The 21683-nt window shown below is 47.5% G+C and overlaps 40 non-coding genes across 40 annotated transcripts; all 40 read left to right on the plus strand.

The window, feature by feature from the left end:
* Positions 1 to 261: 261 nt before the first annotated feature.
* Positions 262 to 368, plus strand: LOC148961313 (U6 spliceosomal RNA). Its single transcript, XR_016154414.1, has one exon. It is a non-coding gene; the product is annotated as a U6 spliceosomal RNA (small nuclear RNA).
* Positions 369 to 803: 435 nt separating this feature from the next.
* LOC148961314 (U6 spliceosomal RNA) lies at positions 804 to 910 on the plus strand. Its single transcript, XR_016154469.1, has one exon. It is a non-coding gene; the product is annotated as a U6 spliceosomal RNA (small nuclear RNA).
* Positions 911 to 1345: 435 nt separating this feature from the next.
* Positions 1346 to 1452, plus strand: LOC148961315 (U6 spliceosomal RNA). The gene has a single exon (XR_016154470.1). It is a non-coding gene; the product is annotated as a U6 spliceosomal RNA (small nuclear RNA).
* Positions 1453 to 1887: 435 nt separating this feature from the next.
* Positions 1888 to 1994, plus strand: LOC148961316 (U6 spliceosomal RNA). Its single transcript, XR_016154471.1, has one exon. It is a non-coding gene; the product is annotated as a U6 spliceosomal RNA (small nuclear RNA).
* Positions 1995 to 2429: 435 nt separating this feature from the next.
* Positions 2430 to 2536, plus strand: LOC148961317 (U6 spliceosomal RNA). Its single transcript, XR_016154472.1, has one exon. It is a non-coding gene; the product is annotated as a U6 spliceosomal RNA (small nuclear RNA).
* A 435-nt stretch (positions 2537 to 2971) lies between these two features.
* Positions 2972 to 3078, plus strand: LOC148961318 (U6 spliceosomal RNA). Its single transcript, XR_016154415.1, has one exon. It is a non-coding gene; the product is annotated as a U6 spliceosomal RNA (small nuclear RNA).
* A 435-nt stretch (positions 3079 to 3513) lies between these two features.
* LOC148961319 (U6 spliceosomal RNA) lies at positions 3514 to 3620 on the plus strand. The gene has a single exon (XR_016154417.1). It is a non-coding gene; the product is annotated as a U6 spliceosomal RNA (small nuclear RNA).
* A 435-nt stretch (positions 3621 to 4055) lies between these two features.
* Positions 4056 to 4162, plus strand: LOC148961320 (U6 spliceosomal RNA). Its single transcript, XR_016154473.1, has one exon. It is a non-coding gene; the product is annotated as a U6 spliceosomal RNA (small nuclear RNA).
* A 435-nt stretch (positions 4163 to 4597) lies between these two features.
* Positions 4598 to 4704, plus strand: LOC148961321 (U6 spliceosomal RNA). Its single transcript, XR_016154329.1, has one exon. It is a non-coding gene; the product is annotated as a U6 spliceosomal RNA (small nuclear RNA).
* Positions 4705 to 5139: 435 nt separating this feature from the next.
* On the plus strand, positions 5140 to 5246 carry LOC148961322 (U6 spliceosomal RNA). Its single transcript, XR_016154330.1, has one exon. It is a non-coding gene; the product is annotated as a U6 spliceosomal RNA (small nuclear RNA).
* A 435-nt stretch (positions 5247 to 5681) lies between these two features.
* Positions 5682 to 5788, plus strand: LOC148961323 (U6 spliceosomal RNA). Its single transcript, XR_016154331.1, has one exon. It is a non-coding gene; the product is annotated as a U6 spliceosomal RNA (small nuclear RNA).
* Positions 5789 to 6223: 435 nt separating this feature from the next.
* On the plus strand, positions 6224 to 6330 carry LOC148961324 (U6 spliceosomal RNA). Its single transcript, XR_016154332.1, has one exon. It is a non-coding gene; the product is annotated as a U6 spliceosomal RNA (small nuclear RNA).
* A 435-nt stretch (positions 6331 to 6765) lies between these two features.
* Positions 6766 to 6872, plus strand: LOC148961325 (U6 spliceosomal RNA). Its single transcript, XR_016154333.1, has one exon. It is a non-coding gene; the product is annotated as a U6 spliceosomal RNA (small nuclear RNA).
* A 435-nt stretch (positions 6873 to 7307) lies between these two features.
* LOC148961326 (U6 spliceosomal RNA) lies at positions 7308 to 7414 on the plus strand. Its single transcript, XR_016154335.1, has one exon. It is a non-coding gene; the product is annotated as a U6 spliceosomal RNA (small nuclear RNA).
* A 434-nt stretch (positions 7415 to 7848) lies between these two features.
* Positions 7849 to 7955, plus strand: LOC148961327 (U6 spliceosomal RNA). The gene has a single exon (XR_016154336.1). It is a non-coding gene; the product is annotated as a U6 spliceosomal RNA (small nuclear RNA).
* A 435-nt stretch (positions 7956 to 8390) lies between these two features.
* LOC148961328 (U6 spliceosomal RNA) lies at positions 8391 to 8497 on the plus strand. The gene has a single exon (XR_016154424.1). It is a non-coding gene; the product is annotated as a U6 spliceosomal RNA (small nuclear RNA).
* A 435-nt stretch (positions 8498 to 8932) lies between these two features.
* LOC148961329 (U6 spliceosomal RNA) lies at positions 8933 to 9039 on the plus strand. Its single transcript, XR_016154337.1, has one exon. It is a non-coding gene; the product is annotated as a U6 spliceosomal RNA (small nuclear RNA).
* Positions 9040 to 9474: 435 nt separating this feature from the next.
* On the plus strand, positions 9475 to 9581 carry LOC148961330 (U6 spliceosomal RNA). The gene has a single exon (XR_016154438.1). It is a non-coding gene; the product is annotated as a U6 spliceosomal RNA (small nuclear RNA).
* Positions 9582 to 10016: 435 nt separating this feature from the next.
* Positions 10017 to 10123, plus strand: LOC148961331 (U6 spliceosomal RNA). The gene has a single exon (XR_016154338.1). It is a non-coding gene; the product is annotated as a U6 spliceosomal RNA (small nuclear RNA).
* A 435-nt stretch (positions 10124 to 10558) lies between these two features.
* LOC148961332 (U6 spliceosomal RNA) lies at positions 10559 to 10665 on the plus strand. The gene has a single exon (XR_016154339.1). It is a non-coding gene; the product is annotated as a U6 spliceosomal RNA (small nuclear RNA).
* Positions 10666 to 11100: 435 nt separating this feature from the next.
* Positions 11101 to 11207, plus strand: LOC148961333 (U6 spliceosomal RNA). Its single transcript, XR_016154340.1, has one exon. It is a non-coding gene; the product is annotated as a U6 spliceosomal RNA (small nuclear RNA).
* A 435-nt stretch (positions 11208 to 11642) lies between these two features.
* LOC148961334 (U6 spliceosomal RNA) lies at positions 11643 to 11749 on the plus strand. The gene has a single exon (XR_016154341.1). It is a non-coding gene; the product is annotated as a U6 spliceosomal RNA (small nuclear RNA).
* A 435-nt stretch (positions 11750 to 12184) lies between these two features.
* Positions 12185 to 12291, plus strand: LOC148961335 (U6 spliceosomal RNA). The gene has a single exon (XR_016154342.1). It is a non-coding gene; the product is annotated as a U6 spliceosomal RNA (small nuclear RNA).
* A 435-nt stretch (positions 12292 to 12726) lies between these two features.
* LOC148961336 (U6 spliceosomal RNA) lies at positions 12727 to 12833 on the plus strand. The gene has a single exon (XR_016154343.1). It is a non-coding gene; the product is annotated as a U6 spliceosomal RNA (small nuclear RNA).
* Positions 12834 to 13267: 434 nt separating this feature from the next.
* On the plus strand, positions 13268 to 13374 carry LOC148961337 (U6 spliceosomal RNA). Its single transcript, XR_016154344.1, has one exon. It is a non-coding gene; the product is annotated as a U6 spliceosomal RNA (small nuclear RNA).
* A 435-nt stretch (positions 13375 to 13809) lies between these two features.
* LOC148961338 (U6 spliceosomal RNA) lies at positions 13810 to 13916 on the plus strand. Its single transcript, XR_016154416.1, has one exon. It is a non-coding gene; the product is annotated as a U6 spliceosomal RNA (small nuclear RNA).
* A 435-nt stretch (positions 13917 to 14351) lies between these two features.
* On the plus strand, positions 14352 to 14458 carry LOC148961339 (U6 spliceosomal RNA). The gene has a single exon (XR_016154346.1). It is a non-coding gene; the product is annotated as a U6 spliceosomal RNA (small nuclear RNA).
* Positions 14459 to 14893: 435 nt separating this feature from the next.
* LOC148961340 (U6 spliceosomal RNA) lies at positions 14894 to 15000 on the plus strand. The gene has a single exon (XR_016154347.1). It is a non-coding gene; the product is annotated as a U6 spliceosomal RNA (small nuclear RNA).
* A 435-nt stretch (positions 15001 to 15435) lies between these two features.
* Positions 15436 to 15542, plus strand: LOC148961341 (U6 spliceosomal RNA). Its single transcript, XR_016154348.1, has one exon. It is a non-coding gene; the product is annotated as a U6 spliceosomal RNA (small nuclear RNA).
* Positions 15543 to 15977: 435 nt separating this feature from the next.
* Positions 15978 to 16084, plus strand: LOC148961342 (U6 spliceosomal RNA). The gene has a single exon (XR_016154349.1). It is a non-coding gene; the product is annotated as a U6 spliceosomal RNA (small nuclear RNA).
* A 435-nt stretch (positions 16085 to 16519) lies between these two features.
* Positions 16520 to 16626, plus strand: LOC148961343 (U6 spliceosomal RNA). Its single transcript, XR_016154350.1, has one exon. It is a non-coding gene; the product is annotated as a U6 spliceosomal RNA (small nuclear RNA).
* A 435-nt stretch (positions 16627 to 17061) lies between these two features.
* On the plus strand, positions 17062 to 17168 carry LOC148961344 (U6 spliceosomal RNA). The gene has a single exon (XR_016154351.1). It is a non-coding gene; the product is annotated as a U6 spliceosomal RNA (small nuclear RNA).
* A 435-nt stretch (positions 17169 to 17603) lies between these two features.
* On the plus strand, positions 17604 to 17710 carry LOC148961345 (U6 spliceosomal RNA). The gene has a single exon (XR_016154352.1). It is a non-coding gene; the product is annotated as a U6 spliceosomal RNA (small nuclear RNA).
* Positions 17711 to 18143: 433 nt separating this feature from the next.
* Positions 18144 to 18250, plus strand: LOC148961346 (U6 spliceosomal RNA). The gene has a single exon (XR_016154353.1). It is a non-coding gene; the product is annotated as a U6 spliceosomal RNA (small nuclear RNA).
* Positions 18251 to 18685: 435 nt separating this feature from the next.
* On the plus strand, positions 18686 to 18792 carry LOC148961347 (U6 spliceosomal RNA). The gene has a single exon (XR_016154437.1). It is a non-coding gene; the product is annotated as a U6 spliceosomal RNA (small nuclear RNA).
* A 434-nt stretch (positions 18793 to 19226) lies between these two features.
* LOC148961348 (U6 spliceosomal RNA) lies at positions 19227 to 19333 on the plus strand. The gene has a single exon (XR_016154354.1). It is a non-coding gene; the product is annotated as a U6 spliceosomal RNA (small nuclear RNA).
* A 433-nt stretch (positions 19334 to 19766) lies between these two features.
* On the plus strand, positions 19767 to 19873 carry LOC148961349 (U6 spliceosomal RNA). Its single transcript, XR_016154355.1, has one exon. It is a non-coding gene; the product is annotated as a U6 spliceosomal RNA (small nuclear RNA).
* A 435-nt stretch (positions 19874 to 20308) lies between these two features.
* LOC148961350 (U6 spliceosomal RNA) lies at positions 20309 to 20415 on the plus strand. Its single transcript, XR_016154425.1, has one exon. It is a non-coding gene; the product is annotated as a U6 spliceosomal RNA (small nuclear RNA).
* Positions 20416 to 20850: 435 nt separating this feature from the next.
* LOC148961351 (U6 spliceosomal RNA) lies at positions 20851 to 20957 on the plus strand. Its single transcript, XR_016154357.1, has one exon. It is a non-coding gene; the product is annotated as a U6 spliceosomal RNA (small nuclear RNA).
* A 435-nt stretch (positions 20958 to 21392) lies between these two features.
* Positions 21393 to 21499, plus strand: LOC148961352 (U6 spliceosomal RNA). Its single transcript, XR_016154358.1, has one exon. It is a non-coding gene; the product is annotated as a U6 spliceosomal RNA (small nuclear RNA).
* The last annotated feature ends 184 nt before the right edge of the window (positions 21500 to 21683 follow it).

Here is a 21683-nt window from a genome sequence, read left to right on the forward strand (position 1 = left end):
ACAGGGTTTGACCCCATAGGCGATATCTTTTCCCTTCAATGTTGTCAAGGTTGTCCGCATTATCCGGTTTTCTGCTTTCCGCCAACTCATTTCTTTCTCGAAAACCTGGAGGACACAGCCCATTCAGAGCTTGTAGTTTGGTACCATAGATAAGTCTACCCAACCCATTCTTTCAGTAGATGGCTCGCTTGCCCTACCACCTTGGTGATGGCTCGCTGGAACCCGAGGGGTACATATTCCTTGAGCGGGACAGTTGGCCTCGTGCTTGCTAAGGCAGCACATATACTGAAATTGGATCGATACAGAGAAGATTAGCATGGCCCCTGCGAAAGGATGACACGCAAATCCGTGAAGCGCTCCATATTTTTGGCAGCTGTGATCAAGCCTCCTTCACTGGAATTGATTCATACCTTCTTGCCACAACTTATTTTCATTCTTGATCTCTTGTGTCAAGAACTGGTGCATCTCCAATGTCTATAGGGCACTCTCAGTTTTCCAGCAAAGTGTGTCCACTCCCCTTCTTCAGCAGATGCCGACAGGGAACAGGGTTTGACCCCATAGGCGATATCTTTTCCCTTCAATGTTGTCAAGGTTGTCCGCATTATCCGGTTTTCTGCTTTCCGCCAACTCATTTCTTTCTCGAAAACCTGGAGGACACAGCCCATTCAGAGCTTGTAGTTTGGTACCATAGATAAGTCTACCCAACCCATTCTTTCAGTAGATGGCTCGCTTGCCCTACCACCTTGGTGATGGCTCGCTGGAACCCGAGGGGTACATATTCCTTGAGCGGGACAGTTGGCCTCGTGCTTGCTAAGGCAGCACATATACTAAAATTGGATCGATACAGAGAAGATTAGCATGGCCCCTGCGAAAGGATGACACGCAAATCCGTGAAGCGCTCCATATTTTTGGCAGCTGTGATCAAGCCTCCTTCACTGGAATTGATTCATACCTTCTTGCCACAACTTATTTTCATTCTTGATCTCTTGTGTCAAGAACTGGTGCATCTCCAATGTCTATAAGGCACTCTCAGTTTTCCAGCAAAGTGTGTCCACTCCCTTTCTTCAGCAGATGCAGACAGGGAACAGGGTTTGACCCCATAGGCGATATCTTTTCCCTTCAATGTTGTCAAGGTTGTCCGCATTATCCGGTTTTCTGCTTTCCGCCAACTCATTTCTTCCTCGAAAACCTGGAGGACACAGCCCATTCAGAGCTTGTAGTTTGGTACCATAGATAAGTCTACCCAACCCATTCTTTCAGTAGATGGCTCGCTTGCCCTACCACCTTGGTGATGGCTCGCTGGAACCCGAGGGGTACATATTCCTTGAGCGGGACAGTTGGCCTCGTGCTTGCTAAGGCAGCACATATACTAAAATTGGATCGATACAGAGAAGATTAGCATGGCCCCTGCGAAAGGATGACACGCAAATCCGTGAAGCGCTCCATATTTTTGGCAGCTGTGATCAAGCCTCCTTCACTGGAATTGATTCATACCTTCTTGCCACAACTTATTTTCATTCTTGATCTCTTGTGTCAAGAACTGGTGCATCTCCAATGTCTATAGGGCACTCTCAGTTTTCCAGCAAAGTGTGTCCACTCCCTTTCTTCAGCAGATGCAGACAGGGAACAGGGTTTGACCCCATAGGCGATATCTTTTCCCTTCAATGTTGTCAAGGTTGTCCGCATATTCCGGTTTTCTGCTTTCCGCCAACTCATTTCTTTCTCGAAAACCTGGAGGACACAGCCCATTCAGAGCTTGTAGTTTGGTACCATAGATAAGTCTACCCAACCCATTATTTCAGTAGATGGCTCGCTTGCACTACCACCTTGGTGATGGCTCGCTGGAACCCGAGGGGTACATATTCCTTGAGCGGGACAGTTGGCCTCGTGCTTGCTAAGGCAGCACATATACTAAAATTGGATCGATACAGAGAAGATTAGCATGGCCCCTGCGAAAGGATGACACGCAAATCCGTGAAGCGCTCCATATTTTTGGCAGCTGTGATCAAGCCTCCTTCACTGGAATTGATTCATACCTTCTTGCCACAACTTATTTTCATTCTTGATCTCTTGTGTCAAGAACTGGTGCATCTCCAATGTCTATAAGGCACTCTCAGTTTTCCAGCAAAGTGTGTCCACTCCCTTTCTTCAGCAGATGCAGACAGGGAACAGGGTTTGACCCCATAGGCGATATCTTTTCCCTTCAATGTTGTCAAGGTTGTCCGCATTATCCGGTTTTCTGCTTTCCGCCAACTCATTTCTTCCTCGAAAACCTGGAGGACACAGCCCATTCAGAGCTTGTAGTTTGGTACCATAGATAAGTCTACCCAACCCATTCTTTCAGTAGATGGCTCGCTTGCCCTACCACCTTGGTGATGGCTCGCTGGAACCCGAGGGGTACATATTCCTTGAGCGGGACAGTTGGCCTCGTGCTTGCTAAGGCAGCACATATACTAAAATTGGATCGATACAGAGAAGATTAGCATGGCCCCTGCGAAAGGATGACACGCAAATCCGTGAAGCGCTCCATATTTTTGGCAGCTGTGATCAAGCCTCCTTCACTGGAATTGATTCATACCTTCTTGCCACAACTTATTTTCATTCTTGATCTCTTGTGTCAAGAACTGGTGCATCTCCAATGTCTATAGGGCACTCTCAGTTTTCCAGCAAAGTGTGTCCACTCCCCTTCTTCAGCAGATGCCGACAGGGAACAGGGTTTGACCCCATAGGCGATATCTTTTCCCTTCAATGTTGTCAAGGTTGTCCGCATTATCCGGTTTTCTGCTTTCCGCCAACTCATTTCTTTCTCGAAAACCTGGAGGACACAGCCCATTCAGAGCTTGTAGTTTGGTACCATAGATAAGTCTACCCAACCCATTCTTTCAGTAGATGGCTCGCTTGCCCTACCACCTTGGTGATGGCTCGCTGGAACCCGAGGGGTACATATTCCTTGAGCGGGACAGTTGGCCTCGTGCTTGCTAAGGCAGCACATATACTGAAATTGGATCGATACAGAGAAGATTAGCATGGCCCCTGCGAAAGGATGACACGCAAATCCGTGAAGCGCTCCATATTTTTGGCAGCTGTGATCAAGCCTCCTTCACTGGAATTGATTCATACCTTCTTGCCACAACTTATTTTCATTCTTGATCTCTTGTGTCAAGAACTGGTGCATCTCCAATGTCTATAGGGCACTCTCAGTTTTCCAGCAAAGTGTGTCCACTCCCCTTCTTCAGCAGATGCCGACAGGGAACAGGGTTTGACCCCATAGGCGATATCTTTTCCCTTCAATGTTGTCAAGGTTGTCCGCATTATCCGGTTTTCTGCTTTCCGCCAACTCATTTCTTTCTCGAAAACCTGGAGGACACAGCCCATTCAGAGCTTGTAGTTTGGTACCATAGATAAGTCTACCCAACCCATTCTTTCAGTAGATGGCTCGCTTGCCCTACCACCTTGGTGATGGCTCGCTGGAACCCGAGGGGTACATATTCCTTGAGCGGGACAGTTGGCCTCGTGCTTGCTAAGGCAGCACATATACTAAAATTGGATCGATACAGAGAAGATTAGCATGGCCCCTGTGAAAGGATGACACGCAAATCCGTGAAGCGCTCCATATTTTTGGCAGCTGTGATCAAGCCTCCTTCACTGGAATTGATTCATACCTTCTTGCCACAACTTATTTTCATTCTTGATCTCTTGTGTCAAGAACTGGTGCATCTCCAATGTCTATAAGGCACTCTCAGTTTTCCAGCAAAGTGTGTCCACTCCCTTTCTTCAGCAGATGCAGACAGGGAACAGGGTTTGACCCCATAGGCGATATCTTTTCCCTTCAATGTTGTCAAGGTTGTCCGCATTATCCGGTTTTCTGCTTTCCGCCAACTCATTTCTTCCTCGAAAACCTGGAGGACACAGCCCATTCAGAGCTTGTAGTTTGGTACCATAGATAAGTCTACCCAACCCATTCTTTCAGTAGATGGCTCGCTTGCCCTACCACCTTGGTGATGGCTCGCTGGAACCCGAGGGGTACATATTCCTTGAGCGGGACAGTTGGCCTCGTGCTTGCTAAGGCAGCACATATACTAAAATTGGATCGATACAGAGAAGATTAGCATGGCCCCTGCGAAAGGATGACACGCAAATCCGTGAAGCGCTCCATATTTTTGGCAGCTGTGATCAAGCCTCCTTCACTGGAATTGATTCATACCTTCTTGCCACAACTTATTTTCATTCTTGATCTCTTGTGTCAAGAACTGGTGCATCTCCAATGTCTATAGGGCACTCTCAGTTTTCCAGCAAAGTGTGTCCACTCCCTTTCTTCAGCAGATGCAGACAGGGAACAGGGTTTGACCCCATAGGCGATATCTTTTCCCTTCAATGTTGTCAAGGTTGTCCGCATATTCCGGTTTTCTGCTTTCCGCCAACTCATTTCTTTCTCGAAAACCTGGAGGACACAGCCCATTCAGAGCTTGTAGTTTGGTACCATAGATAAGTCTACCCAACCCATTATTTCAGTAGATGGCTCGCTTGCACTACCACCTTGGTGATGGCTCGCTGGAACCCGAGGGGTACATATTCCTTGAGCGGGACAGTTGGCCTCGTGCTTGCTAAGGCAGCACATATACTAAAATTGGATCGATACAGAGAAGATTAGCATGGCCCCTGCGAAAGGATGACACGCAAATCCGTGAAGCGCTCCATATTTTTGGCAGCTGTGATCAAGCCTCCTTCACTGGAATTGATTCATACCTTCTTGCCACAACTTATTTTCATTCTTGATCTCTTGTGTCAAGAACTGGTGCATCTCCAATGTCTATAAGGCACTCTCAGTTTTCCAGCAAAGTGTGTCCACTCCCTTTCTTCAGCAGATGCAGACAGGGAACAGGGTTTGACCCCATAGGCGATATCTTTTCCCTTCAATGTTGTCAAGGTTGTCCGCATTATCCGGTTTTCTGCTTTCCACCAACTCATTTCTTCCTCGAAAACCTGGAGGACACAGCCCATTCAGAGCTTGTAGTTTGGTACCATAGATAAGTCTACCCAACCCATTCTTTCAGTAGATGGCTCGCTTGCCCTACCACCTTGGTGATGGCTCGCTGGAACCCGAGGGGTACATATTCCTTGAGCGGGACAGTTGGCCTCGTGCTTGCTAAGGCAGCACATATACTAAAATTGGATCGATACAGAGAAGATTAGCATGGCCCCTGCGAAAGGATGACACGCAAATCCGTGAAGCGCTCCATATTTTTGGCAGCTGTGATCAAGCCTCCTTCACTGGAATTGATTCATACCTTCTTGCCACAACTTATTTTCATTCTTGATCTCTTGTGTCAAGAACTGGTGCATCTCCAATGTCTATAGGGCACTCTCAGTTTTCCAGCAAAGTGTGTCCACTCCCCTTCTTCAGCAGATGCCGACAGGGAACAGGGTTTGACCCCATAGGCGATATCTTTTCCCTTCAATGTTGTCAAGGTTGTCCGCATTATCCGGTTTTCTGCTTTCCGCCAACTCATTTCTTTCTCGAAAACCTGGAGGACACAGCCCATTCAGAGCTTGTAGTTTGGTACCATAGATAAGTCTACCCAACCCATTCTTTCAGTAGATGGCTCGCTTGCCCTACCACCTTGGTGATGGCTCGCTGGAACCCGAGGGGTACATATTCCTTGAGCGGGACAGTTGGCCTCGTGCTTGCTAAGGCAGCACATATACTAAAATTGGATCGATACAGAGAAGATTAGCATGGCCCCTGCGAAAGGATGACACGCAAATCCGTGAAGCGCTCCATATTTTTGGCAGCTGTGATCAAGCCTCCTTCACTGGAATTGATTCATACCTTCTTGCCACAACTTATTTTCATTCTTGATCTCTTGTGTCAAGAACTGGTGCATCTCCAATGTCTATAGGGCACTCTCAGTTTTCCAGCAAAGTGTGTCCACTCCCCTTCTTCAGCAGATGCCGACAGGGAACAGGGTTTGACCCCATAGGCGATATCTTTTCCCTTCAATGTTGTCAAGGTTGTCCGCATTATCCGGTTTTCTGCTTTCCGCCAACTCATTTCTTTCTCGAAAACCTGGAGGACACAGCCCATTCAGAGCTTGTAGTTTGGTACCATAGATAAGTCTACCCAACCCATTCTTTCAGTAGATGGCTCGCTTGCCCTACCACCTTGGTGATGGCTCGCTGGAACCCGAGGGGTACATATTCCTTGAGCGGGACAGTTGGCCTCGTGCTTGCTAAGGCAGCACATATACTAAAATTGGATCGATACAGAGAAGATTAGCATGGCCCCTGCGAAAGGATGACACGCAAATCCGTGAAGCGCTCCATATTTTTGGCAGCTGTGATCAAGCCTCCTTCACTGGAATTGATTCATACCTTCTTGCCACAACTTATTTTCATTCTTGATCTCTTGTGTCAAGAACTGGTGCATCTCCAATGTCTATAAGGCACTCTCAGTTTTCCAGCAAAGTGTGTCCACTCCCTTTCTTCAGCAGATGCAGACAGGGAACAGGGTTTGACCCCATAGGCGATATCTTTTCCCTTCAATGTTGTCAAGGTTGTCCGCATTATCCGGTTTTCTGCTTTCCGCCAACTCATTTCTTCCTCGAAAACCTGGAGGACACAGCCCATTCAGAGCTTGTAGTTTGGTACCATAGATAAGTCTACCCAACCCATTCTTTCAGTAGATGGCTCGCTTGCCCTACCACCTTGGTGATGGCTCGCTGGAACCCGAGGGGTACATATTCCTTGAGCGGGACAGTTGGCCTCGTGCTTGCTAAGGCAGCACATATACTAAAATTGGATCGATACAGAGAAGATTAGCATGGCCCCTGCGAAAGGATGACACGCAAATCCGTGAAGCGCTCCATATTTTTGGCAGCTGTGATCAAGCCTCCTTCACTGGAATTGATTCATACCTTCTTGCCACAACTTATTTTCATTCTTGATCTCTTGTGTCAAGAACTGGTGCATCTCCAATGTCTATAGGGCACTCTCAGTTTTCCAGCAAAGTGTGTCCACTCCCCTTCTTCAGCAGATGCCGACAGGGAACAGGGTTTGACCCCATAGGCGATATCTTTTCCCTTCAATGTTGTCAAGGTTGTCCGCATTATCCGGTTTTCTGCTTTCCGCCAACTCATTTCTTTCTCGAAAACCTGGAGGACACAGCCCATTCAGAGCTTGTAGTTTGGTACCATAGATAAGTCTACCCAACCCATTCTTTCAGTAGATGGCTCGCTTGCCCTACCACCTTGGTGATGGCTCGCTGGAACCCGAGGGGTACATATTCCTTGAGCGGGACAGTTGGCCTCGTGCTTGCTAAGGCAGCACATATACTAAAATTGGATCGATACAGAGAAGATTAGCATGGCCCCTGCGAAAGGATGACACGCAAATCCGTGAAGCGCTCCATATTTTTGGCAGCTGTGATCAAGCCTCCTTCACTGGAATTGATTCATACCTTTCTACCACTATTTAGTTTCATTCTTGATCTCTTGTGTCAAGAACTGGTGCATCTCCAATGTCTATAGGGCACTCTCAGTTTTCTAGCATAGTGTGTCCACTCCCTTTCTCAGCAGATGCCGACAGGGAACAGGGTTTGACCCCATAGGCGATATCTTTTCCCTTCAATGTTGTCAAGGTTGTCCGCATTATCCGGTTTTCTGCTTTCCGCCAACTCATTTATTTCTCGAAAACCTGGAGGACACGGCGCATTCAGAGCTTGTAGTTTGGTACCATAGATAAGTCTACCCAACCCATTCTTTCAGTAGTTGGCTCGCTTGCCCTACCACCTTGGTGATGGCTCGCTGGAACCCGAGGGGTACATATTCCTTGAGCGGGACAGTTGGCCTCGTGCTTGCTAAGGCAGCACATATACTAAAATTGGATCGATACAGAGAAGATTAGCATGGCCCCTGCGAAAGGATGACACGCAAATCCGTGAAGCGCTCCATATTTTTGGCAGCTGTGATCAAGCCTCCTTCACTGGAATTGATTCATACCTTCTTGCCACAACTTATTTTCATTCTTGATCTCTTGTGTCAAGAACTGGTGCATCTCCAATGTCTATAGGGCACTCTCAGTTTTCCAGCAAAGTGTGTCCACTCCCTTTCTTCAGCAGATGCAGACAGGGAACAGGGTTTGACCCCATAGGCGATATCTTTTCCCTTCAATGTTGTCAAGGTTGTCCGCATTATCCGGTTTTCTGCTTTCCACCAACTCATTTCTTCCTCGAAAACCTGGAGGACACAGCCCATTCAGAGCTTGTAGTTTGGTATCATAGATAAGTCTACCCAACCCATTCTTTCAGTAGATGGCTCGCTTGCCCTACCACCTTGGTGATGGCTCGCTGGAACCCGAGGGGTACATATTCCTTGAGCGGGACAGTTGGCCTCGTGCTTGCTAAGGCAGCACATATACTAAAATTGGATCGATACAGAGAAGATTAGCATGGCCCCTGCGAAAGGATGACACGCAAATCCGTGAAGCGCTCCATAGTTTTGGCAGCTGTGATCAAGCCTCCTTCACTGGAATTGATTCATACCTTCTTGCCACAACTTATTTTCATTCTTGATCTCTTGTGTCAAGAACTGGTGCATCTCCAATGTCTATAGGGCACTCTCAGTTTTCCAGCAAAGTGTGTCCACTCCCTTTCTTCAGCAGATGCAGACAGGGAACAGGGTTTGACCCCATAGGCGATATCTTTTCCCTTCAATGTTGTCAAGGTTGTCCGCATTATCCGGTTTTCTGCTTTCCGCCAACTCATTTCTTCCTCGAAAACCTGGAGGACACAGCCCATTCAGAGCTTGTAGTTTGGTACCATAGATAAGTCTACCCAACCCATTCTTTCAGTAGATGGCTCGCTTGCCCTACCACCTTGGTGATGGCTCGCTGGAACCCGAGGGGTACATATTCCTTGAGCGGGACAGTTGGCCTCGTGCTTGCTAAGGCAGCACATATACTAAAATTGGATCGATACAGAGAAGATTAGCATGGCCCCTGCGAAAGGATGACACGCAAATCCGTGAAGCGCTCCATATTTTTGGCAGCTGTGATCAAGCCTCCTTCACTGGAATTGATTCATACCTTCTTGCCACAACTTATTTTCATTCTTGATCTCTTGTGTCAAGAACTGGTGCATCTCCAATGTCTATAGGGCACTCTCAGTTTTCCAGCAAAGTGTGTCCACTCCCTTTCTTCAGCAGATGCAGACAGGGAACAGGGTTTGACCCCATAGGCGATATCTTTTCCCTTCAATGTTGTCAAGGTTGTCCGCATATTCCGGTTTTCTGCTTTCCGCCAACTCATTTCTTTCTCGAAAACCTGGAGGACACAGCCCATTCAGAGCTTGTAGTTTGGTACCATAGATAAGTCTACCCAACCCATTATTTCAGTAGATGGCTCGCTTGCACTACCACCTTGGTGATGGCTCGCTGGAACCCGAGGGGTACATATTCCTTGAGCGGGACAGTTGGCCTCGTGCTTGCTAAGGCAGCACATATACTAAAATTGGATCGATACAGAGAAGATTAGCATGGCACCTGCGAAAGGATGACACGCAAATCCGTGAAGCGCTCCATATTTTTGGCAGCTGTGATCAAGCCTCCTTCACTGGAATTGATTCATACCTTCTTGCCACAACTTATTTTCATTCTTGATCTCTTGTGTCAAGAACTGGTGCATCTCCAATGTCTATAAGGCACTCTCAGTTTTCCAGCAAAGTGTGTCCACTCCCTTTCTTCAGCAGATGCAGACAGGGAACAGGGTTTGACCCCATAGGCGATATCTTTTCCCTTCAATGTTGTCAAGGTTGTCCGCATTATCCGGTTTTCTGCTTTCCACCAACTCATTTCTTCCTCGAAAACCTGGAGGACACAGCCCATTCAGAGCTTGTAGTTTGGTACCATAGATAAGTCTACCCAACCCATTCTTTCAGTAGATGGCTCGCTTGCCCTACCACCTTGGTGATGGCTCGCTGGAACCCGAGGGGTACATATTCCTTGAGCGGGACAGTTGGCCTCGTGCTTGCTAAGGCAGCACATATACTAAAATTGGATCGATACAGAGAAGATTAGCATGGCCCCTGCGAAAGGATGACACGCAAATCCGTGAAGCGCTCCATATTTTTGGCAGCTGTGATCAAGCCTCCTTCACTGGAATTGATTCATACCTTCTTGCCACAACTTATTTTCATTCTTGATCTCTTGTGTCAAGAACTGGTGCATCTCCAATGTCTATAGGGCACTCTCAGTTTTCCAGCAAAGTGTGTCCACTCCCCTTCTTCAGCAGATGCCGACAGGGAACAGGGTTTGACCCCATAGGCGATATCTTTTCCCTTCAATGTTGTCAAGGTTGTCCGCATTATCCGGTTTTCTGCTTTCCGCCAACTCATTTCTTTCTCGAAAACCTGGAGGACACAGCCCATTCAGAGCTTGTAGTTTGGTACCATAGATAAGTCTACCCAACCCATTCTTTCAGTAGATGGCTCGCTTGCCCTACCACCTTGGTGATGGCTCGCTGGAACCCGAGGGGTACATATTCCTTGAGCGGGACAGTTGGCCTCGTGCTTGCTAAGGCAGCACATATACTAAAATTGGATCGATACAGAGAAGATTAGCATGGCCCCTGCGAAAGGATGACACGCAAATCCGTGAAGCGCTCCATATTTTTGGCAGCTGTGATCAAGCCTCCTTCACTGGAATTGATTCATACCTTCTTGCCACAACTTATTTTCATTCTTGATCTCTTGTGTCAAGAACTGGTGCATCTCCAATGTCTATAGGGCACTCTCAGTTTTCCAGCAAAGTGTGTCCACTCCCCTTCTTCAGCAGATGCCGACAGGGAACAGGGTTTGACCCCATAGGCGATATCTTTTCCCTTCAATGTTGTCAAGGTTGTCCGCATTATCCGGTTTTCTGCTTTCCGCCAACTCATTTCTTTCTCGAAAACCTGGAGGACACAGCCCATTCAGAGCTTGTAGTTTGGTACCATAGATAAGTCTACCCAACCCATTCTTTCAGTAGATGGCTCGCTTGCCCTACCACCTTGGTGATGGCTCGCTGGAACCCGAGGGGTACATATTCCTTGAGCGGGACAGTTGGCCTCGTGCTTGCTAAGGCAGCACATATACTAAAATTGGATCGATACAGAGAAGATTAGCATGGCCCCTGCGAAAGGATGACACGCAAATCCGTGAAGCGCTCCATATTTTTGGCAGCTGTGATCAAGCCTCCTTCACTGGAATTGATTCATACCTTCTTGCCACAACTTATTTTCATTCTTGATCTCTTGTGTCAAGAACTGGTGCATCTCCAATGTCTATAGGGCACTCTCAGTTTTCCAGCAAAGTGTGTCCACTCCCCTTCTTCAGCAGATGCCGACAGGGAACAGGGTTTGACCCCATAGGCGATATCTTTTCCCTTCAATGTTGTCAAGGTTGTCCGCATTATCCGGTTTTCTGCTTTCCGCCAACTCATTTCTTTCTCGAAAACCTGGAGGACACAGCCCATTCAGAGCTTGTAGTTTGGTACCATAGATAAGTCTACCCAACCCATTCTTTCAGTAGATGGCTCGCTTGCCCTACCACCTTGGTGATGGCTCGCTGGAACCCGAGGGGTACATATTCCTTGAGCGGGACAGTTGGCCTCGTGCTTGCTAAGGCAGCACATATACTAAAATTGGATCGATACAGAGAAGATTAGCATGGCCCCTGCGAAAGGATGACACGCAAATCCGTGAAGCGCTCCATATTTTTGGCAGCTGTGATCAAGCCTCCTTCACTGGAATTGATTCATACCTTCTTGCCACAACTTATTTTCATTCTTGATCTCTTGTGTCAAGAACTGGTGCATCTCCAATGTCTATAGGGCACTCTCAGTTTTCCAGCAAAGTGTGTCCACTCCCCTTCTTCAGCAGATGCCGACAGGGAACAGGGTTTGACCCCATAGGCGATATCTTTTCCCTTCAATGTTGTCAAGGTTGTCCGCATTATCCGGTTTTCTGCTTTCCGCCAACTCATTTCTTTCTCGAAAACCTGGAGGACACAGCCCATTCAGAGCTTGTAGTTTGGTACCATAGATAAGTCTACCCAACCCATTCTTTCAGTAGATGGCTCGCTTGCCCTACCACCTTGGTGATGGCTCGCTGGAACCCGAGGGGTACATATTCCTTGAGCGGGACAGTTGGCCTCGTGCTTGCTAAGGCAGCACATATACTAAAATTGGATCGATACAGAGAAGATTAGCATGGCCCCTGCGAAAGGATGACACGCAAATCCGTGAAGCGCTCCATATTTTTGGCAGCTGTGATCAAGCCTCCTTCACTGGAATTGATTCATACCTTCTTGCCACAACTTATTTTCATTCTTGATCTCTTGTGTCAAGAACTGGTGCATCTCCAATGTCTATAGGGCACTCTCAGTTTTCCAGCAAAGTGTGTCCACTCCCCTTCTTCAGCAGATGCCGACAGGGAACAGGGTTTGACCCCATAGGCGATATCTTTTCCCTTCAATGTTGTCAAGGTTGTCCGCATTATCCGGTTTTCTGCTTTCCGCCAACTCATTTCTTTCTCGAAAACCTGGAGGACACAGCCCATTCAGAGCTTGTAGTTTGGTACCATAGATAAGTCTACCCAACCCATTCTTTCAGTAGATGGCTCGCTTGCCCTACCACCTTGGTGATGGCTCGCTGGAACCCGAGGGGTACATATTCCTTGAGCGGGACAGTTGGCCTCGTGCTTGCTAAGGCAGCACATATACTAAAATTGGATCGATACAGAGAAGATTAGCATGGCCCCTGCGAAAGGATGACACGCAAATCCGTGAAGCGCTCCATATTTTTGGCAGCTGTGATCAAGCCTCCTTCACTGGAATTGATTCATACCTTTCTACCACTATTTAGTTTCATTCTTGATCTCTTGTGTCAAGAACTGGTGCATCTCCAATGTCTATAGGGCACTCTCAGTTTTCTAGCATAGTGTGTCCACTCCCTTTCTCAGCAGATGCCGACAGGGAACAGGGTTTGACCCCATAGGCGATATCTTTTCCCTTCAATGTTGTCAAGGTTGTCCGCATTATCCGGTTTTCTGCTTTCCGCCAACTCATTTATTTCTCGAAAACCTGGAGGACACGGCGCATTCAGAGCTTGTAGTTTGGTACCATAGATAAGTCTACCCAACCCATTCTTTCAGTAGTTGGCTCGCTTGCCCTACCACCTTGGTGATGGCTCGCTGGAACCCGAGGGGTACATATTCATTGAGCGGGACAGTTGGCCTCGTGCTTGCTAAGGCAGCACATATACTAAAATTGGATCGATACAGAGAAGATTAGCATGGCCCCTGCGAAAGGATGACACGCAAATCCGTGAAGCGCTCCATATTTTTGGCAGCTGTGATCAAGCCTCCTTCACTGGAATTGATTCATACCTTCTTGCCACAACTTATTTTCATTCTTGATCTCTTGTGTCAAGAACTGGTGCATCTCCAATGTCTATAGGGCACTCTCAGTTTTCCAGCAAAGTGTGTCCACTCCCCTTCTTCAGCAGATGCCGACAGGGAACAGGGTTTGACCCCATAGGCGATATCTTTTCCCTTCAATGTTGTCAAGGTTGTCCGCATTATCCGGTTTTCTGCTTTCCGCCAACTCATTTCTTTCTCGAAAACCTGGAGGACACAGCCCATTCAGAGCTTGTAGTTTGGTACCATAGATAAGTCTACCCAACCCATTCTTTCAGTAGATGGCTCGCTTGCCCTACCACCTTGGTGATGGCTCGCTGGAACCCGAGGGGTACATATTCCTTGAGCGGGACAGTTGGCCTCGTGCTTGCTAAGGCAGCACATATACTGAAATTGGATCGATACAGAGAAGATTAGCATGGCCCCTGCGAAAGGATGACACGCAAATCCGTGAAGCGCTCCATATTTTTGGCAGCTGTGATCAAGCCTCCTTCACTGGAATTGATTCATACCTTCTTGCCACAACTTATTTTCATTCTTGATCTCTTGTGTCAAGAACTGGTGCATCTCCAATGTCTATAGGGCACTCTCAGTTTTCCAGCAAAGTGTGTCCACTCCCCTTCTTCAGCAGATGCCGACAGGGAACAGGGTTTGACCCCATAGGCGATATCTTTTCCCTTCAATGTTGTCAAGGTTGTCCGCATTATCCGGTTTTCTGCTTTCCGCCAACTCATTTCTTTCTCGAAAACCTGGAGGACACAGCCCATTCAGAGCTTGTAGTTTGGTACCATAGATAAGTCTACCCAACCCATTCTTTCAGTAGATGGCTCGCTTGCCCTACCACCTTGGTGATGGCTCGCTGGAACCCGAGGGGTACATATTCCTTGAGCGGGACAGTTGGCCTCGTGCTTGCTAAGGCAGCACATATACTAAAATTGGATCGATACAGAGAAGATTAGCATGGCCCCTGCGAAAGGATGACACGCAAATCCGTGAAGCGCTCCATATTTTTGGCAGCTGTGATCAAGCCTCCTTCACTGGAATTGATTCATACCTTCTTGCCACAACTTATTTTCATTCTTGATCTCTTGTGTCAAGAACTGGTGCATCTCCAATGTCTATAAGGCACTCTCAGTTTTCCAGCAAAGTGTGTCCACTCCCTTTCTTCAGCAGATGCAGACAGGGAACAGGGTTTGACCCCATAGGCGATATCTTTTCCCTTCAATGTTGTCAAGGTTGTCCGCATTATCCGGTTTTCTGCTTTCCGCCAACTCATTTCTTCCTCGAAAACCTGGAGGACACAGCCCATTCAGAGCTTGTAGTTTGGTACCATAGATAAGTCTACCCAACCCATTCTTTCAGTAGATGGCTCGCTTGCCCTACCACCTTGGTGATGGCTCGCTGGAACCCGAGGGGTACATATTCCTTGAGCGGGACAGTTGGCCTCGTGCTTGCTAAGGCAGCACATATACTAAAATTGGATCGATACAGAGAAGATTAGCATGGCCCCTGCGAAAGGATGACACGCAAATCCGTGAAGCGCTCCATATTTTTGGCAGCTGTGATCAAGCCTCCTTCACTGGAATTGATTCATACCTTCTTGCCACAACTTATTTTCATTCTTGATCTCTTGTGTCAAGAACTGGTGCATCTCCAATGTCTATAGGGCACTCTCAGTTTTCCAGCAAAGTGTGTCCACTCCCTTTCTTCAGCAGATGCAGACAGGGAACAGGGTTTGACCCCATAGGCGATATCTTTTCCCTTCAATGTTGTCAAGGTTGTCCGCATATTCCGGTTTTCTGCTTTCCGCCAACTCATTTCTTTCTCGAAAACCTGGAGGACACAGCCCATTCAGAGCTTGTAGTTTGGTACCATAGATAAGTCTACCCAACCCATTATTTCAGTAGATGGCTCGCTTGCACTACCACCTTGGTGATGGCTCGCTGGAACCCGAGGGGTACATATTCCTTGAGCGGGACAGTTGGCCTCGTGCTTGCTAAGGCAGCACATATACTAAAATTGGATCGATACAGAGAAGATTAGCATGGCCCCTGCGAAAGGATGACACGCAAATCCGTGAAGCGCTCCATATTTTTGGCAGCTGTGATCAAGCCTCCTTCACTGGAATTGATTCATACCTTCTTGCCACAACTTATTTTCATTCTTGATCTCTTGTGTCAAGAACTGGTGCATCTCCAATGTCTATAAGGCACTCTCAGTTTTCCAGCAAAGTGTGTCCACTCCCTTTCTTCAGCAGATGCAGACAGGGAACAGGGTTTGACCCCATAGGCGATATCTTTTCCCTTCAATGTTGTCAAGGTTGTCCGCATTATCCGGTTTTCTGCTTTCCACCAACTCATTTCTTCCTCGAAAACCTGGAGGACACAGCCCATTCAGAGCTTGTAGTTTGGTACCATAGATAAGTCTACCCAACCCATTCTTTCAGTAGATGGCTCGCTTGCCCTACCACCTTGGTGATGGCTCGCTGGAACCCGAGGGGTACATATTCCTTGAGCGGGACAGTTGGCCTCGTGCTTGCTAAGGCAGCACATATACTAAAATTGGATCGATACAGAGAAGATTAGCATGGCCCCTGCGAAAGGATGACACGCAAATCCGTGAAGCGCTCCATATTTTTGGCAGCTGTGATCAAGCCTCCTTCACTGGAATTGATTCATACCTTCTTGCCACAACTTATTTTCATTCTTGATCTCTTGTGTCAAGAACTGGTGCATCTCCAATGTCTATAGGGCACTCTCAGTTTTCCAGCAAAGTGTGTCCACTCCCCTTCTTCAGCAGATGCCGACAGGGAACAGGGTTTGACCCCATAGGCGATATCTTTTCCCTTCAATGTTGTCAAGGTTGTCCGCATTATCCGGTTTTCTGCTTTCCGCCAACTCATTTCTTTCTCGAAAACCTGGAGGACACAGCCCATTCAGAGCTTGTAGTTTGGTACCATAGATAAGTCTACCCAACCCATTCTTTCAGTAGATGGCTCGCTTGCCCTACCACCTTGGTGATGGCTCGCTGGAACCCGAGGGGTACATATTCCTTGAGCGGGACAGTTGGCCTCGTGCTTGCTAAGGCAGCACATATACTAAAATTGGATCGATACAGAGAAGATTAGCATGGCCCCTGCGAAAGGATGACACGCAAATCCGTGAAGCGCTCCATATTTTTGGCAGCTGTGATCAAGCCTCCTTCACTGGAATTGATTCATACCTTCTTGCCACAACTTATTTTCATTCTTGATCTCTTGTGTCAAGAACTGGTGCATCTCCAATGTCTATAGGGCACTCTCAGTTTTCCAGCAAAGTGTGTCCACTCCCCTTCTTCAGCAGATGCCGACAGGGAACAGGGTTTGACCCCATAGGCGATATCTTTTCCCTTCAATGTTGTCAAGGTTGTCCGCATTATCCGGTTTTCTGCTTTCCGCCAACTCATTTCTTTCTCGAAAACCTGGAGGACACAGCCCATTCAGAGCTTGTAGTTTGGTACCATAGATAAGTCTACCCAACCCATTCTTTCAGTAGATGGCTCGCTTGCCCTACCACCTTGGTGATGGCTCGCTGGAACCCGAGGGGTACATATTCCTTGAGCGGGACAGTTGGCCTCGTGCTTGCTAAGGCAGCACATATACTAAAATTGGATCGATACAGAGAAGATTAGCATGGCCCCTGCGAAAGGATGACACGCAAATCCGTGAAGCGCTCCATATTTTTGGCAGCTGTGATCAAGCCTCCTTCACTGGAATTGATTCATACCTTCTTGCCACAACTTATTTTCATTCTTGATCTCTTGTGTCAAGAACTGGTGCATCTCCAATGTCTATAGGGCACTCTCAGTTTTCCAGCAAAGTGTGTCCACTCCCCTTCTTCAGCAGATGCCGACAGGGAACAGGGTTTGACCCCATAGGCGATATCTTTTCCCTTCAATGTTGTCAAGGTTGTCCGCATTATCCGGTTTTCTGCTTTCCGCCAACTCATTTCTTTCTCGAAAACCTGGAGGACACAGCCCATTCAGAGCTTGTAGTTTGGTACCATAGATAAGTCTACCCAACCCATTCTTTCAGTAGATGGCTCGCTTGCCCTACCACCTTGGTGATGGCTCGCTGGAACCCGAGGGGTACATATTCCTTGAGCGGGACAGTTGGCCTCGTGCTTGCTAAGGCAGCACATATACTAAAATTGGATCGATACAGAGAAGATTAGCATGGCCCCTGCGAAAGGATGACACGCAAATCCGTGAAGCGCTCCATATTTTTGGCAGCTGTGATCAAGCCTCCTTCACTGGAATTGATTCATACCTTCTTGCCACAACTTATTTTCATTCTTGATCTCTTGTGTCAAGAACTGGTGCATCTCCAATGTCTATAGGGCACTCTCAGTTTTCCAGCAAAGTGTGTCCACTCCCTTTCTTCAGCAGATGCAGACAGGGAACAGGGTTTGACCCCATAGGCGATATCTTTTCCCTTCAATGTTGTCAAGGTTGTCCGCATTATCCGGTTTTCTGCTTTCCGCCAACTCATTTCTTTCTCAAACCTGGAGGACACAGCCCATTCAGAGCTTGTAGTTTGGTACCATAGATAAGTCTACCCAACCCATTCTTTCAGTAGATGGCTCGCTTGCCCTACCACCTTGGTGATGGCTCGCTGGAACCCGAGGGGTACATATTCCTTGAGCGGGACAGTTGGCCTCGTGCTTGCTAAGGCAGCACATATACTAAAATTGGATCGATACAGAGAAGATTAGCATGGCCCCTGCGAAAGGATGACACGCAAATCCGTGAAGCGCTCCATATTTTTGGCAGCTGTGATCAAGCCTCCTTCACTGGAATTGATTCATACCTTCTTGCCACAACTTATTTTCATTCTTGATCTCTTGTGTCAAGAACTGGTGCATCTCCAATGTCTATAGGGCACTCTCAGTTTTCCAGCAAAGTGTGTCCACTCCCTTTCTTCAGCAGATGCAGACAGGGAACAGGGTTTGACCCCATAGGCGATATCTTTTCCCTTCAATGTTGTCAAGGTTGTCCGCATTATCCGGTTTTCTGCTTTCCACCAACTCATTTCTTCCTCGAAAACCTGGAGGACACAGCCCATTCAGAGCTTGTAGTTTGGTACCATAGATAAGTCTACCCAACCCATTCTTTCAGTAGATGGCTCGCTTGCCCTACCACCTTGGTGATGGCTCGCTGGAACCCGAGGGGTACATATTCCTTGAGCGGGACAGTTGGCCTCGTGCTTGCTAAGGCAGCACATATACTAAAATTGGATCGATACAAAGAAGATTAGCATGGCCCCTGCGAAAGGATGACACGCAAATCCGTGAAGCGCTCCATATTTTTGGCAGCTGTGATCAAGCCTCCTTCACTGGAATTGATTCATACCTTCTTGCCACAACTTATTTTCATTCTTGATCTCTTGTGTCAAGAACTGGTGCATCTCCAATGTCTATAGGGCACTCTCAGTTTTCTAGCATAGTGTGTCCACTCCCTTTCTCAGCAGATGCCGACAGGGAACAGGGTTTGACCCCATAGGCGATATCTTTTCCCTTCAATGTTGTCAAGGTTGTCCGCATTATCCGGTTTTCTGCTTTCCGCCAACTCATTTATTTCTCGAAAACCTGGAGGACACGGCGCATTCAGAGCTTGTAGTTTGGTACCATAGATAAGTCTACCCAACCCATTCTTTCAGTAGTTGGCTCGCTTGCCCTACCACCTTGGTGATGGCTCGCTGGAACCCGAGGGGTACATATTCATTGAGCGGGACAGTTGGCCTCGTGCTTGCTAAGGCAGCACATATACTAAAATTGGATCGATACAGAGAAGATTAGCATGGCCCCTGCGAAAGGATGACACGCAAATCCGTGAAGCGCTCCATATTTTTGGCAGCTGTGATCAAGCCTCCTTCACTGGAATTGATTCATACCTTCTTGCCACAACGTATTTTCATTCTTGATCTCTTGTGTCAAGAACTGGTGCATCTCCAATGTCTATAGGGCACTCTCAGTTTTCCAGCAAAGTGTGTCCACTCCCTTTCTCAGCAGATGCCGACAGGGAACCGGGTTTGACCCCATAGGCGATATCTTTTCCCTTCAATGTTGTAAAGGTTGTCCGCATTATCCGGTTTTCTGCTTTCTCTAACTCATTTATTTCTCGAAAACCTGGAGGACACAGCGCATTCAGAGCTTGTAGTTTGGTACCATAGATAAGTCTACCCAACCCATTCTTTCAGTAGATGGCTCGCTTGCCCTACCACCTTGGTGATGGCTCGCTGGAACCCGAGGGGTACATATTCCTTGAGCGGGACAGTTGGCCTCGTGCTTGCTAAGGCAGCACATATACTAAAATTGGATCGATACAGAGAAGATTAGCATGGCCCCTGCGAAAGGATGACACGCAAATCCGTGAAGCGCTCCATATTTTTGGCAGCTGTGATCAAGCCTCCTTCACTGGAATTGATTCATACCTTCTTGCCACAACTTATTTTCATTCTTGATCTCTTGTGTCAAGAACTGGTGCATCTCCAATGTCTATAGGGCACGCTCAGTTTTCCAGCAAAGTGTGTCCACTCCCTTTCTTCAGCAGATGCAGACAGGGAACAGGGTTTGACCCCATAGGCGATATCTTTTCCCTTCAATGTTGTCAAGGTTGTCCGCATTATCCGGTTTTCTGCTTTCCACCAACTCATTTCTTCCTCGAAAACCTGGAGGACACAGCCCATTCAGAGCTTGTAGTTTGGTATCATAGATAAGTCTACCCAACCCATTCTTTCAGTAGATGGCTCGCTTGCCCTACCACCTTGGTGATGGCTCGCTGGAACCCGAGGGGTACATATTCCTTGAGCGGGACAGTTGGCCTCGTGCTTGCTAAGGCAGCACATATACTAAAATTGGATCGATACAGAGAAGATTAGCATGGCCCCTGCGAAAGGATGACACGCAAATCCGTGAAGCGCTCCATAGTTTTGGCAGCTGTGATCAAGCCTCCTTCACTGGAATTGATTCATACCTTCTTGCCACAACTTATTTTCATTCTTGATCTCTTGTGTCAAGAACTGGTGCATCTCCAATGTCTATAGGGCACTCTCAGTTTTCCAGCAAAGTGTGTCCACTCCCTTTCTTCAGCAGATGCAGACAGGGAACAGGGTTTGACCCCATAGGCGATATCTTTTCCCTTCAATGTTGTCAAGGTTGTCCGCATATTCCGGTTTTCTGCTTTCCGCCAACTCATTTCTTTCTCGAAAACCTGGAGGACACAGCCCATTCAGAGCTTGTAGTTTGGTACCATAGATAAGTCTACCCAACCCATTATTTCAGTAGATGGCTCGCTTGCACTACCACCTTGGTGATGGCTCGCTGGAACCCGAGGGGTACATATTCCTTGAGCGGGACAGTTGGCCTCGTGCTTGCTAAGGCAGCACATATACTAAAATTGGATCGATACAGAGAAGATTAGCATGGCCCCTGCGAAAGGATGACACGCAAATCCGTGAAGCGCTCCATATTTTTGGCAGCTGTGATCAAGCCTCCTTCACTGGAATTGATTCATACCTTCTTGCCACAACTTATTTTCATTCTTGATCTCTTGTGTCAAGAACTGGTGCATCTCCAATGTCTATAAGGCACTCTCAGTTTTCCAGCAAAGTGTGTCCACTCCCTTTCTTCAGCAGATGCAGACAGGGAACAGGGTTTGACCCCATAGGCGATATCTTTTCCCTTCAATGTTGTCAAGGTTGTCCGCATTATCCGGTTTTCTGCTTTCCACCAACTCATTTCTTCCTCGAAAACCTGGAGGACACAGCCCATTCAGAGCTTGTAGTTTGGTACCATAGATAAGTCTACCCAACCCATTCTTTCAGTAGATGGCTCGCTTGCCCTACCACCTTGGTGATGGCTCGCTGGAACCCGAGGGGTACATATTCCTTGAGCGGGACAGTTGGCCTCGTGCTTGCTAAGGCAGCACATATACTAAAATTGGATCGATACAGAGAAGATTAGCATGGCCCCTGCGAAAGGATGACACGCAAATCCGTGAAGCGCTCCATATTTTTGGCAGCTGTGATCAAGCCTCCTTCACTGGAATTGATTCATACCTTCTTGCCACAACTTATTTTCATTCTTGATCTCTTGTGTCAAGAACTGGTGCATCTCCAATGTCTATAGGGCACTCTCAGTTTTCCAGCAAAGTGTGTCCACTCCCTTTCTTCAGCAGATGCAGACAGGGAACAGGGTTTG

Source organism: Pimephales promelas, unplaced genomic scaffold (assembly GCF_988280905.1).
Source record: "Pimephales promelas unplaced genomic scaffold, fPimPro1.hap1.1 HAP1_SCAFFOLD_65, whole genome shotgun sequence".
NCBI lineage: Eukaryota > Metazoa > Chordata > Actinopteri > Cypriniformes > Leuciscidae > Pimephales > Pimephales promelas.